Source organism: Hibiscus syriacus, unplaced genomic scaffold, assembly GCF_006381635.1.
Source record: "Hibiscus syriacus cultivar Baekdansim isolate YM2019G1 unplaced genomic scaffold, ASM638163v2 tig00110895_pilon, whole genome shotgun sequence".
In the NCBI taxonomy this organism is placed as follows: domain Eukaryota; kingdom Viridiplantae; phylum Streptophyta; class Magnoliopsida; order Malvales; family Malvaceae; genus Hibiscus; species Hibiscus syriacus.
Window position 1 is genome coordinate 4,288,373 of NW_024062903.1, and position 15,144 is coordinate 4,303,516.

Sequence of the window (15,144 nt, forward strand, 5' to 3'; positions counted from 1 at the left end):
AACAACAAGGTATGGGGACAAAAATTGGTTATTACAATGGGGTTTTTTTTTTTTTTTTAAATATAATGCAATTTGTTAGCTTAAAGGAAGGATAAATGAAAAAAATCGTTTGAATTTGTTGTTGATTTTTTTATTGTTAAATTTCGTAGGGATGTTTGGTATCGTTATTTTCCAATGCCGCAGCATTCGATTCATACGATGTGTCAAAGACATGTTTTTCTATTAAAGCTGGAACCATCTCCAATGGCAACCTTACTGGTACTTGATTTGCTTGATCTTATGGTTCAATTCTAAGTTGCTCTCCGTTACTTCTATCAACGAAAACTTATAAAAATAAATAAATAGTTCCATGTCGGATGCATATTCGTACTCGAAAACTCTGTCCGAGTAAGGTATGCTTAGTTTGATGCTTGTTTCGGACAAAATCTTAGATCTTATAACAGCAATTTGTTGATTCCAGACAATGAGATTTACTAAACCATATCTTTCCTGCCCAAAATTTTATGACTTTGGATGTGCTCTTATAATTGAATTTTATGGATTGATGCATAATAAGACTCATTAAAGGCATCTTGCCTGAGAACAAGCTGAAAATCAGTGGTCTGATGCTCAAACATGTTTCCGAACTGGTTTTAGTGGTTGAATAGACAAGTTTGAGGTATTCTTTGGACAATACCTTAGTCCTTGTATCAACAACTTTTGTTGATTCCATTCATTGAGATTTACTAAACCATATCTTTTCTGCCAAAATTTGATTATTTTCAATGAATTCCCTGAGCTTTTATACTTTCATTATAGTGGATTGATGTCTATGTACAATCCTTAAGGGCGAAGAGGCGGATTTCCGATGCATGAACACATTTTCAAACTTATTTCAATGGTCAAATAGATAAGTTTGAGGTTTTCTTCAGACAAGTCCTTATATCCAAAATTTGTTGATTTTGGACAATGAGATTTACTAAACCTCATCTCTTCTGCCCAAAATTTGATTACATTTTTATAAATTCATCTTGCTTTTGTACTTGCCTATTTTGCCATATGCAGATTTACTGAACCTTATATTTTCTGCTCAAAATTTGATTTATTTTTGGTGAATTCATCCTGCTTTTGTACTTCCGATATGCAGAAAATCCGAGGTCAGATACTTGAACACATTTTCTAACTGGTTTCAATGGTCATATAGATAAGTTTGAACCTTTCTTCAAAAAGGATCATAGTCCTTGTATCAGCAATTTGTTGATTTCTTACAATGAGATTTACTAAACCATATCTTTGCTGCCCAAAATTTGATGATTTTCTGTGAATTAATCCGAGGTTGGATACTCAAGTATGTTTTCGAACTGGTTTCAATGGTCAAATAGACAAGTTCTAGGATTTTCTTCTGACAAGAATTTTGTCCTTATATTTAGCAATTTGTTAATTTCATACAATGAGAATTACTAAACAGTATCTTTGCTGCTTAAAATTGATGATTTTCAATAAATTCATCCTGCTTTTGTACATTATGCAGAAATGAGGTTAGATGCTCGAACACTTTTTTGATTTGGTTTCAATGGTCAAATAGGCAAGTTTAAGGCTTTTTTGGACAAGACCTTATTTTTTATATCCACAATTTGTTGATTTTCATACAATGAGATTTACTAAAGCATATATTAGCTGCCCAAATTCGATTATTTTCAATGAATTCCTCATGTTGGTGTACGAATGCTATTGTGGATTGGTTTATATGTGCATTCCTTAAGGGTATCTTGCCTCAGAAGCTGAAAGTCCGATGTCAGATGAGCAAACACATTTACAAGCTGCTTCTGTCTAAAGACCATAGTTTATTCTGATTCTGATTACTGAAAGTTCATATATGGAATTTATGCACGAGTGTTAGATACTAATATATTAAATATTGTAAAAGAAAAATTTATGCATTTGGAGGGTCTTTAGAGACTCATATTGTACCCTTAACCAGATATGAGTCGGACATCCAATGTTGGACACGGTACTTAGGAAAAATGAAGAGTAAGACCAACATAGGTAATTTATATTGATTTGTTTGATGTCTTTTCCGGCTAGAAATCTTTATTACTGCTGGTTAGCTTACTTTGCAGGAAGACCTAGGGCTGCAATTCAAACGCAGAACTTTTGGCAAACGGTGATCTTCATGCACTTGATCCAATCTTCAAGAACTATGGCCAGTGTCTTGAATTTTCAGGGCCAATCGTAACCGTTAAGGTGTTTGAGGAAAACGTGTTGGTCCGACAGCTTCTCAGCTTCTCGAATCCAAAGGCAACGGAAGGGTTCTGGTTATAGATGGCGGGGGAAGCACAAGATGTGCTTTGGTCGGAGGGGATTTGGCAAAAACAGCTCTGACAAGGGATGGACCGGTATTGTTTTGAACGACTGTATTAGAGATGTCAATGAGATTAATGCATGCGATATCGGGGTTCGAGCACTAGGTTCGAATCCCTTGAAATCAAATAAAAAGGCAGTTGGTGAGAAGCATGTCCCAGTCCGGATCGCCGGAACTTTGATCCATGATGAGGAATGGTTGTATGCTGATAGTGATGGCAATCTTATCTCCAAAATCGAACTCTTGGTTTAAAGCAGTAAGTTATTGATGGTTGAATTTCGTGGCAATCAAATTTTCAGTTATATTATTTGTTACTTTGACTATGACACCAGAAAATACACATGAACACACACAATGTCGGTTCTACTAGTTCAATCAATTCTACACATTGAGACGTACTAAAAACAGTAGGCACGGAAGATGAGAAGTCATGCAGGCAATGAAGGAATTTTTTTTTGATAATTATATGAAAACCTGTTTACGATTCTTGATCATGTATCATTTATTTGCAAGCAATCTTGGTGTCGAAACTGCTGAGGCCGACAGAAAACGCTTGGAATGCAGAAATCGGATACCGGTAATCCATGGTGAACAAGTCCTTCCCAACTTTTCCGAACTGGAGGATAATCTTCTCATGTTCTGGCCCGGTCGGTCCATTTTCAGGAGAAGCCACAAGTTGAAAGTTCTTCACCGAAGTGTCCGTCACACGTCCATAAAATTTCAAGCACCAACACTGGAGCTGCTCGTGCCACCTCGGAGACTTGTTTCTCAATGCCAGTGCACCACCATCCTTTTGGCCAGAGAAAGGTTTGGATGGAAAGTTTTCCATGCTGGCCGATTTCGAGCGGAAGATCGGAATTGATGGAAATATGTGGACATCGCCGAGGGAAAATTCAGTTGGGATTGGTGCGACTCCTCCTTGTTTTATCGAAGTCGCCGGGATTGTATCCATAATACACTGCATTCTCCTTGGACCCCTGTAAATCATATAAGACACATCTGCGTCAGACACTCAGGAACCGGCATTCGAGACAGAACGAGAAATTATCAAATCCTTGCAGACAAACAACATCAAACTCTTACCGCGAACCTAACATGTTCAATTCATATGAAATGTGCACGGTGGGGTAGTTTCTGAAAGGGACTCTAGCTGAAACTTGTTTTGAATTCGCTAACCTAGACGATCGACTTTTAGTCATCTTCGAGACGACATGAAGAGATTGTCCATCCATGACACTGAACTTGGTCCCTAAAAAGTTAGATCTTTCGGAGACGAGAAAAAAAATAAGACTCAAACTACAAGATAAGATAAAAAAAAAAAAAAAATCAATTCTGTATAATTTTGTTCCTTACTAGTTCACCTTAATTTCCCAACATAAGTAGCGCTCCCCTTTGAAATATCCTCCGGCTGCAGTGAGATGATATAATCCGTGCATGTCAGACGCCTCGACTTCCGAGCGGCAAGAAGGAAAGTCGTCGGTTATCGCTGCAGCAGAGAAACGAAGAAAGAATTTCCAAAGTGTTAAAGATCAAGAAGGAAACATATGAAGATGTAAAGTGTTAGTAATGGAATAAAGTGTGATCAAATAGTACAACAATCAAGTTATAACACATAAAGCATGATTACTAATACCAGACAGCTTCAAATAAAAGCTCACCGTTAGTTAAACCGAGGTAAAGGTAATAAGTTTGCTCTGATCGGTTCCGTTTTATAAAGCATTGGAGGAGAATATCCTTTGGACCAGGCTGCAAATCATCCACCACAAAGCACAAGATAGGAATATGATCAATTTTTTTTCTATGATACGAATGATTCAAAAATTTTTTGGAAGACTTTCAAAACAGTGAACTGAAATAGAACTAGAGTTGATTCAAACTTCAAGGAGTTCAAGCTACCTCTAAAACAAAAATTGAAAGAACAATTTCGAAACAATGATGGGAAAATGTTAAGAACCTGTTTAACAGAGATGGGAAAAGCTAGTTTTCCAGAAATTTCAGAAACTTGAACCATCTCTTTAATGGCGAATCTCCTACTCTTGCAAACGCCACCGCAGGCGACGACGTTTCTCCTCTGAGGCCAACGAGTTTCAGACTCTTCAATCCTTAACAGAACTTCCCTTAGCAATTCATGAGGCCCAACAACAACCACCGACCGCCTCCGCCGTGCAAGAACCTTCCGGTTAGTCTTGAACCACCCGGCGTGGTCTTAGCCTAGCAATGCACTGTATAGTCATCGGTAAACGTTATAAAAACAAAGTCGGGGAGAATGAGTTGTTTATGTTTCAGAGAAAAAGGCATCCAGAAATGAGAATAATGTTGGGATTCGGAGTGTTCTAAAGGAAAAGTTGTTCAGACTTTTAACATAAGATGGAAAATTGAAGAAGATAATGGTATTGGATAAGTTTTATTTTATTTTATTTTTAGAGAAAATAATTTTAGTGATCGAAAATGTCTTATAATATATTATTTTAATTAATTTTTTTTTGAATTTACGAAAATGACCAACAAATTTGCAACGCGAACTATAAATTCGCAACTCAGTTTCTGCAATTGCAACGCGAATTTCTTTCTCACAACGCGAATATGTAAATCGCAATGTGAATTTGTAATTCGCAATACAGAAGTCAAATTCACAACACATAAGTTAAATTCGCAAAGAGCATTTATTTTCGCAACATGAATTTTATTTTTGAATTCGAAACACAATATTAATTTCGCAACACAAATGTAAACAATATAATCGCAACTCATAACCTAAAACCTTAAATCACAACTCAGTCCCATCTCTATCTCTTACTCTCTACAGCGACATCCGTCCTATATCCGACGACCCGACTCTATCTCCATCTCTCAAAGCCACCCTCTCACAACCATTCACGGCCATAAATGGAAAATCAACCACCGAGGGTTAATTTTTTTAATTATTTTTATTTTGAAATTTTTGTATTATTATTATATTTTCCATATTTAAATTGATGATAAATTTACTGGTAATTTTAATATATAAATTAACCATTTCACTTAGATTGCTTAGTAAATTAATTCGGTTGTTGTCAATACTGCTAAATTGTTTAGTCTTTAACCCTGTGAAGTTAGTATTTGTCTTTTGGTTGAAGTAATGCAATTCATTCAAGTTTCAATTTGAAGAAGAATAGTTTTTGAAACTTAAATTCGCAACACGAAAATGAAATTTGCAACACGAAAATGAAATTCGCAACACGGAAATCGCAACGCGATTTTAGTTTCGCGTTGCGAATTTCCTTTTCGTGTTGCGAATTTAAGTTTCAAAAACTACTCTTCTTCTGCAAATTGAAACTTGAATTAATTGCATTACTTTAACAAAAAAACAAAGACAAATACTAACTTCACAGTGTTGCGAATTTAAGTTTCAAGAATAAACTACTACTCTTTATGTTGTCATTGAACCTACACTAAAACTATATGTTGTCATTTTAAATGTTTATATAAGTGCTTACTTCTGAAATGTTATCTGATGCATTTTGTGAACTATGATAGAATAATGACTTGGGTGAATACCGTGCTAGTTTGAAACATATTTGGTTATATTTTCTCTGTTTAATATCATGTCTGTTTATAGTGTATAATTTGTAGTTTTTGGTATATCTAACTTGGTATGTTATTATTGTTTTTGTTAGGAATTGTTTTCGGCTTCATTGACTTTAAGGAATAAATTAAGCCTAGCCACTACAATTGAGTCGACACTTACACCTGTAAAAAGAATTTTTTTTTGAGAATACTTGTTTCGGACCATGGCTGAAAGTACAACATCCAGGTGGAGATGCTATGTTGACCCATTTGTTTCTTTAGACCATGACTAACGATCTACCCGAGAGGATACAACGTGATGATGAAGATATATGGTTTCATTTTCCACCGGCGTATACTCGTTTTGGGCGGGAGGAGTTTTGTTTAATCGCTGGTCTACGTTTCGGACGACATGATGAAGTAGGTCCATACACTAGTCATATCGCCCGCCCATCATGGTTATTTCGAGTTTTTCCTGAGCTGGGAAAGGCAAAGCCCAGTTTACACGTCGACGATTTGAAAAGATTACTTCTTAAAGATGGTTTTACTCGAATGGATGACCTTGATGTTGCCCGAGTATGCCTTTTATTACTTTTGAATGCCGACTTTTTAGCCAAATAGGGCAAACAACCTATTTCTCAAGATTTAATATTATTGGTAGATGACCTAAATGCATGGAACGTGTTTCCGTGGGGTTTATATCTATGGAAAACTACCTGGAAAAAGTTGTTTACTGACCTAAATGCATGCGGACATATGCCATCAAAAATTCAAATGATATTCCTAGGGCTATTACCTAGAGTAGGATCCGACTGTTGGATTGGGAAGATTTACTACCATATACGATGATGAATGATGTAAGTTAACACAAATACTACCATGTATAAACAAGTTATTACTAGTAGACGTTTGACTTTTTTTGAGATTTTATATTGTTAGGAGGCAAACTATCCATTACAGATGCTGATACCCACAAGGCTGAGCTTGCCAATGATTGGTGGCAAGCTAGTAGGCTTTTTTTGATGGGACGGATGATGAACACCCCCACTTCGAGAGCAATCACCTGATCGAGCCGATTCTACAGCTCGACACCGAGAGCCATCACCTGATCGAGCCGATTATACACATCCACACCGAGAGCCATCACCTATTCCATCACATCATCGAGCCTCTTCTCCACCATCACCTCATGATAGGCGACCGACAAAGTGTTATTGGTAAGTTTTAGTAAGTGTTGTTAACATATATACTCTTTGTTGGTTTGAAAATGTTTGGTTAAGTACCTAGAATTCAATAATTTCAGCTCATATTTGTTGGTTTTAGATGTGTAGAAAATCTCATGGCCATAACGTTTCTGCAGGTTAATCCTTCAAGTGAGCTACGTGAAATTGATGTATTTGGATGTAAGCTCCCTATTGTTAGGAGCATTTGGATGTATTGTCTGGGGCTAATTGATGTATCAATGTGCTGTCAAGTGTAAATAAGAATTGTTTTTTTGTTTAATTTTAATCTACATTATGTTGAAGGAAAAAAAGACTTGTTGAAGGTACACCACACCACCTTTAAGAAAATCAATGTGTTATCTGGGGCTAATTGATGTATCAATGTACTGTCAAGTGTAAATAAGAGCATTTGGATGTACTGTCTGGGGCAAATTTGACTTTCGCGTTGCGAATTCAAAGAAAACGCCTTAAAAAAGATAACAAACAACAATCTGATAAGTGATAACAACTGAACAGATCATAGCAATGTTCAAACTCAAGTTACTAATGCATGTCTAACTGAAAATGTATGCATTCACACATAAAATACACATAATACAACGTTTGCATTTAAAAATCACCTAAGTTAACAAGTCCCAAAAGGTGAAGCCGGTTGTGATTGGGATTTTGATTTTGATTGTGATTTTGATTTCCTTTTGCTTGACACCATATGAGTTTTGGATTTTGATGAGGATCCATATTTTGGTAGAGGAAAAGATGATTGTGATGGCACTGGTGATCCACAGGTCAACCTTGTATAACCACTTTCCTTGCACCGACTACACGTCGATATCCTCTTCTCTTCACCCTTAGACGGTATACGATCGTGATTTTTTGGTCGGCCAGGTAGCCTGCCGTCCATGACTGGTGGAAAAACTGTTTGTAAGTTATCTGGTATGTCCCACTCAGAAGGATATGGAATAGGGTAGACAATCTCGACATAAGTTTGTCGATATACTTCTGTAGTGTAGCAATCCATAGCGTATGCACTTGAATCATCTTGGTTTAGATGAAGAGCAACTTTTATAACATGGTCGCACGGATAACCAGATGTTTGTCATTTCATACAACTACACATCTTTGCATTTAGATCGACAAGCCCATTTAAGTTATTATCCAATACTTCAAACAAAGTGTTTGAACATGGTTCAACTCTCCATGATGTTGACTTCACAATACGTTTTGTTATCTTTTTTTCAGTCCATGGTGTAACACGACGTTCCAATGTTCCTGTAAATAAATAAATAATACTTAGTAAAATATATTAAATATGATAAGTTACGAATTTAAAGAAATAATACATGCATGGTTTCTTTTCTTGTAGTACCACCGTTGAATAGAGGCTCGAAAAAACTCCATTAATATAATAATGGGTAATTTTCGGGAATGACGACTTAGAGCGTTGATTGATTTTGCACTATTAGATGTCATGAAATCATATCTTGCTCCAACTTGATGTACTCTTGACCATCTTTCAAACCCGACATCTTCTAGTGTTTGAGCACATTGAGGCAAAACACGTCTTAAACAATTTATATGCTTATTAAAATCCACTCCCCGATAAGCTTTTACAGCCTTCCAGTATGTCCATTTGTGATTTTTTATACTAGCAGACCTTGATTTTAGATTTCTGTACAAATGAACACCACAAAGTCCATGAAAAGCATCTGGGAAACACCTTCTAACATCGTTGTCAATTGATTGCTAATAGGACCTATGCAATCCCTAAGATGCCCATAAATCATGTCCATGAATCAGAGGTTTCAGATTTGCCAACCCCGTAAGCTATTGGCAGTATCCCATTGTTAGCATCCATGGCTACTGCTAATAAGTTTACTCCAAGGTATCAACCTTTCAAATGTGCTATGTCAACTATAATAATTGGGCGTATGCAAGTAATAAATGAATGAATCTACAAAATAATATACACAAGAAATATAATCAATTGAATGTGAAATGCAAGTAACTAACAAAAATGAGTCAACAAAATTATATTGATTTACTAACCGCAGCACCAATGGCAATAAATAACAACTTAAAGCATCCATCTCTATCTGTTTTGATATGAGTTACCGACCCAGGATTTTTCAGCTTTAAATTGTGACAATAAGCCGGAAGTTGGGCAAATGATGCTTCTGGCGACCCCCTCAATAATTCCAAGGCATAACATTTGGCTCTCCAAGCTTGAGAATATGAGATACTAATCTTGAACCGAGCATTCATGTCAGTCATAATTTCATGTCCCCGATATACCCTGTCATTCAAAAACATTAACTCAGCCAGAAAACCACCCAACACCTTTTTGTTTGCATTTCTATGGTGAGGAAAAACTTGGGTTCTTGAACATGTATGTTTATCAATAAAAGTCCTAACTTGAAACATTTCACAATCTTTTATCCTCTTTGCAATCATACGCCACATACAGTTTTTGTCAATCATACACTTTGTTTCGAAACGATCTTTGCTTGATTTGTTAACTTTTAGTTGATATTCATCTTCCATACATTTTGTATACAAAGCTATCTTCAAGTATTCATTTGTATCAAAACAATCATCTTTCTTGATATGAATAACTTTTGTGTAACAATCAATTGCTATATTTACCAACTTTTATTCCGGTATCTGAAGTAATTATGGCATATTCCAGTTATACTCCTGTGATATTTTCTTCTTTTTCTTTTCTTCGGGGACTTCTTATTCTTCTTTTTCTTCTACAGGGTTATATGAATTACAAAATGGATGTTCAACATGTTCATTCACAATTGTAACTTCCGACTCATTATCATCAACAACATCTTCCTCGACAGCGTCTGTTTCATCATCATAATTCGGGTATTGACTGATATCAAAATCATTACACGTAGGGTTTGTATCATCTTCTGAAACATCATCAAAATCTGAGTATTGACCAAGATCAAATTCCAGGTATTGACCAAGATCAAATTTTGAATACTGACTAGTACTCACAATTTTTTCTGTTGGCTCATCATCGTCTAACTGGTCAATATAAAAACCGAAATTTGGTGCTGAAAGTCGATTGAGATTTGGATTAGGGAAAGGTTGTGGATTTTGAGATTGTGTTTGGTATTGGAAATGTGGTGAAATAAAATTTTCTTGGTGATGAAATTGTGGTGGAACCATTAAATTTTGAGGTTGATAACAACGTTGTACATTGTGAGCACCATAAAATGGGGTTGAAGAACTTAGTTGATTGCTACCCGCTACTGACCCAACTTCACTACTTCTAGGTTCAACAACATACAATGTAACATCATCTTGCGAAACACTAACGTAAGCAATGAATCGTTCAACATCTTCATTGTCGGTTAACTAATAAACTTTACATTTTCTCTGATAAGATAGCCTAAATCCACTTAGGGGCTCTAAATTCAATTTCTTTGCAACACGTAACATTAGAGTTTCATAAGTTAACTTTTTTAATGACAGTTTTAGTTGAAGATTCATGGGTAAAGACATATATTGTAAAACACCATGAACATTCTCTCATGCCCTCCAAAACACAAATCTATCCAAACATGATCAACATTAGATGATTTCATTCTACAAATTGTAAATTAATTTACTAAACAAACGAGCTATAAACTAGATATCATCACTAACTTAGAGAAAAATATACCTTTATTAAGTTGATAGTTGATAATTTGGGAGAGAAATCATTGAAAAATTATGTAAAAAAAATTAGAGATGGGGAAGGATGTCGTTGGATATAGGAACGGATGTCGCCGGAGAGAGTGAGATATGGAGATGGAATGAGTTGTGATTTAGGGATTTAGGTTATGAGTTGTTGTCGCTGCATAGTTTATATACCCAAAACATTTGTGTTACGAAAATAAAAGCTGTTGCGAATTCGAAAATCGAGTTGCGAAAATAAAATTCGTGTTACGATTTAGAAAATCTTGTTGCGAAAAGGAAACTTGTGTTGCAAAAAAGAAATTCGCGTTGCGAATTCAGAAATCGAATTGCGAATTTGGAAATCGCATTGCGAATTTGAAAAATCGTGTTGCAATTACAAAAACTGAGTTACGAATTTGGAAACTGTGTTGCGAAATTGGAGTTCACGTTGTAAATTTATTGGTCATTTTCGTAATCCAAAAAAGTTGGTTCAAATCGTATATTATAAGGCATTTCTGGTCACTGAAGTTATTTTTCTTTTTTTTAATCTTATAATTACTTATTTGAAATTTAATTATTACTCTCATTTTTTAATCTGTTTTTACAATGTAATTTATGCATTTGTATTATATACGTAACGTTTTAATATTTTTTTTGATTAAATAACTTTTTAATATATTATAGATTTATTTAATAAATGTTGATAATTGTATATTACTATTAATTAGTTTGTATTATTTTTAATCAATCTTTGGATATTCTTTTTTCATCAAAAAAAAAATCTTTGGAAATTCTTCAGATATTTTATTTTGATCACACTGTATTATATAACACACGAAAATGAAACTGATGTGGAAATATGAAACGTCCCTTTTTCTTATCCATTTAACCTTTTGCTCCAAGGGGAAAATGTCAAAATTTCTAATTATTTAATATATTGAAAAACAATATCTAAGTTTATTTACACGTTAAATACTAACATTTAATTACAAGAGAAAAAAGGTGTTCTTGCCAAGACTTAATACCAAATAAAAATCAATTTATTCAAGTATTAATTGTATAAAAATTTATTAAATTACAATTTTACATTAATATAAATCAGGTTTCCCTTTGTGTTTATAAATATATATCATTGCATTTCATTAATAAAAAGAATCAAAATTAAAAACACACCCAAACATAGAGGAAAAAATAAGGATAATAGTAAAAAAAACTCATATATAAAATAAAAATATTAAACTCAAAGATATTAAGGAAATTAAATCTTCCCTTGAGAATGACGTCTAACATAAAAAAACACAGTAACTTTCATAAAACTTAATGTCTCTGTCAAACGAGACATTTTACGAACTGATAAAAGAGTGGTGAGCGAACCAAACAATTTGACAGACTGTTTCGCTACACGATTCTGATTATATCGAGAAACAATCTTTTAGAAAAGAGGTGATCTGACAATACGTGACCATCGACAGACCAATAAAAAAACACCGTGAGGGTTTTTATGCGAGCACTAACACGACCACAGAGGTAAGCAAAAAAAGTACAAAAAGCCATAAGGAACGTGTCACAAGAGCAGAGAAAAAACGTGCCACAAGAGTAAAGAAAAGAATGTTACAATGACATAGATTCTTATGTAAAATTGAAAAAAACTCAAGAAAAAAAAAGAAAAGAAAACAAATAACATAGTATAAAATAATAATAATAATAATAATCAATGATAGACAACTAATATTAAACTTGATATTGTCACTATCTAAACAAAAATCAAAGGAAAAGATGAAAGCGTCACAAAAATATTGAGAGAAAAAGACTATAAATATTATTTTTATAAATATAAATTATGTAATTGTTGTTAGTGAATGTAAATAATGATATCGCATTAGATTCTTTGGTATTATAATCCCGTGTTAGTAAATATAAAGTATGATATTGAATTAGACTCTTTGGTATAAACCATCAACTTAGAATTCCTTTTTGTACATTGTTCTCTTGTCATAAAAGCTTCTTACATAAAAATAATTTATTTAGTCAATATAAAGTCTTATTTATTGTTCTCTTGTATGATCTTAAGTGATTAACATCTTGTGTTAATACTTGTAGACTATATTTTGCCCGGTGACCCAAAAATAAACCCGAGGCCCAATGGGCAGAAGCCCACGTAAAAAAGAAAAAGCTAGTTAGGGTTTATAAACCCTAGAATCAACACCGCCACCTTTGGAGAGCCCAACTGGTTTCCACGCTTGCTTGTCGTCTGGTGACGTCACCCGAAAAGATTTGCGCTGGCCACCATGATCCTCATGCATGCACCCGACTGCCAAGCATGATTTCCGCCGAAAAGGAAAATCCTTTCCTCTCTAGGCCATGCAACAAAAGCAGAGGAAATAAGATTAGTTTTTTCTTCTTCTTTTTGTGTAACCAACAAATGGGTTATAAACAAACCCACCAAAACAATATAAAGAGGATCATGTAACCATTCGAAAAAAATCAATAGAGCAAAGAAAACATCAGATTCAAATAAAGCCACAATCCATTTCAAAGGTATTTTCCACCTTCCACATGCAAGTTTTATTTTCGAAATAAGGAACAAAATGAAATAAAAGATAGTTTTTACCTTCAGTTTCGGTGTGCACCATCGGAGAGGCAAATGAGTCTTTTTTAAGGGTCTCGAGTGGTCCAAAGGTGAGGACTTTTCGGATGGTAGGAGCATTTTTGTCTTTTATAGAAAGGTGTTTAGGTTAGGGGTGTGAAAATGTGTTAGCTTTGTGGTGGTCGAGAGGTGAACAACCACTAACGTACGACGACGCTTGGGGGAGCTTAGGTTTCGGTCATAAAAAATAAATAAAAGGGTTTTGATTTCTTTTGGGGTATTTTTGGTTCGATCTTTGGTTAGGAAGGAAAAATAGGAGCTTTGGGGGGTCGTCGGAGTAGATCCGACCACCAAGGCACGGTGGCCGATCGGTTTTTTGGGCCTAAGGAGATTCAGCCGGCGAAGCTTGAAAGGGGACGTTGAGAGAAAATAGGGGAAGTGGGAAAATGATACCAAAGGGACTAGGGTTGTTTTTTACCCAAAGGGGTTAAAATGTGGTATTTATAAACCAAAAAATGGGAAAATCACGCTTAAGCCCTCCCACATTTTGCGCATTTTTACATTTCAGTCACTAGACCTTTGCGTTAAATTTCTTTAAACCCCCAGTAATATTACCGTGTTTTCACATTCCAGTCCCCGATTCCCCATGTTTTATTTATTTCATTTTTGGCACTTTAATTTCAAATTAGTCACTAATCAATTATATATCCTATTTTATTGATTATGATTTATGCTCATTGTTTTCATTAATTTTATTTTAGTCACTAATCTTCTAACCTTTACTTTATTGTTTCGAATTAACATCCTATTATTTATTTATTGTTCGAGCTATCATACTAACTGTTATTTATTTGTTAATTTACTAACATTTTTTATTGCACAAACTAACCCCTTAACTTTTAAAGATATGCAATTTTTTTCTTTATTTATTTTCCAGTACTTTACTTTTCTGCCCTTTAATTTCTAACATTTTATTTCAGTCTTTTTAATTTCTGACATTTAATTTTTGGTATTTATCTTTTAACATCTTAATTTACACTTTATTTTATTTTAGTCACCGATTTTGCTTGTGGTGTATTTATATTTAGTGCATATACTTTTTAATATTTATGTTTCTACTTTATTTATTTACCTGTTATTTGGTTGGTATTTTTAATCTTGATGGTTGGTTTAAAAAGCTTGCATGTTGGTCCCTTATTTATGTGAATATTAGTATTATTATTTACACCTTGTTTTTTTATAAATCATCGTTGTTTTTAATATATGTAAATGAGAAAATTTCATTGTGAGGGAAATCTATGAAGACATCTCCCAACTACAAGGGAAGGTGTCTTTTCGAGGATTTTTCGCACAAATGTTTTTTTTTTGTATTCGATAGTTTTCTTTGCTTTACATTTATTTATTTTGATTATTTTTCACCTCTTTTCATTTCATTTTATTTTATTTTGTTTTATTTTAGTTTATTTTATTTTTGTGGAAAATGTGAAATAATGTCTTTTTGTGAGGGAATCTATGGGAAAGTCTCCTAACTACAAAGGAAGTGCATTTACGAGGATTGTTCACACAAAAGAGCATTTTTATCCAAGCATTTCTATAATTTAATATAATATTATATTTTTTAAACTATAAAATTAAAGAAACACTATTTTTTGAGGGGAATCCACGAAAAAGTCTCCTAACTATAAAAGAAATGCATTTTCAAGGATTGTTCGTACAAAATAATGTATTTTCTCTTATAAAAATAATTATCATTTTTTTAAATAATAAATAACCTT

General features: G+C 34.1%; 1 pseudogene; it reads right to left on the reverse strand.

The window, feature by feature from the left end:
- Positions 1 to 2,677: 2,677 nt before the first annotated feature.
- On the reverse strand, positions 2,678 to 4,683 carry LOC120145992 (annotated as a pseudogene).
- Positions 4,684 to 15,144: the final 10,461 nt, after the last annotated feature.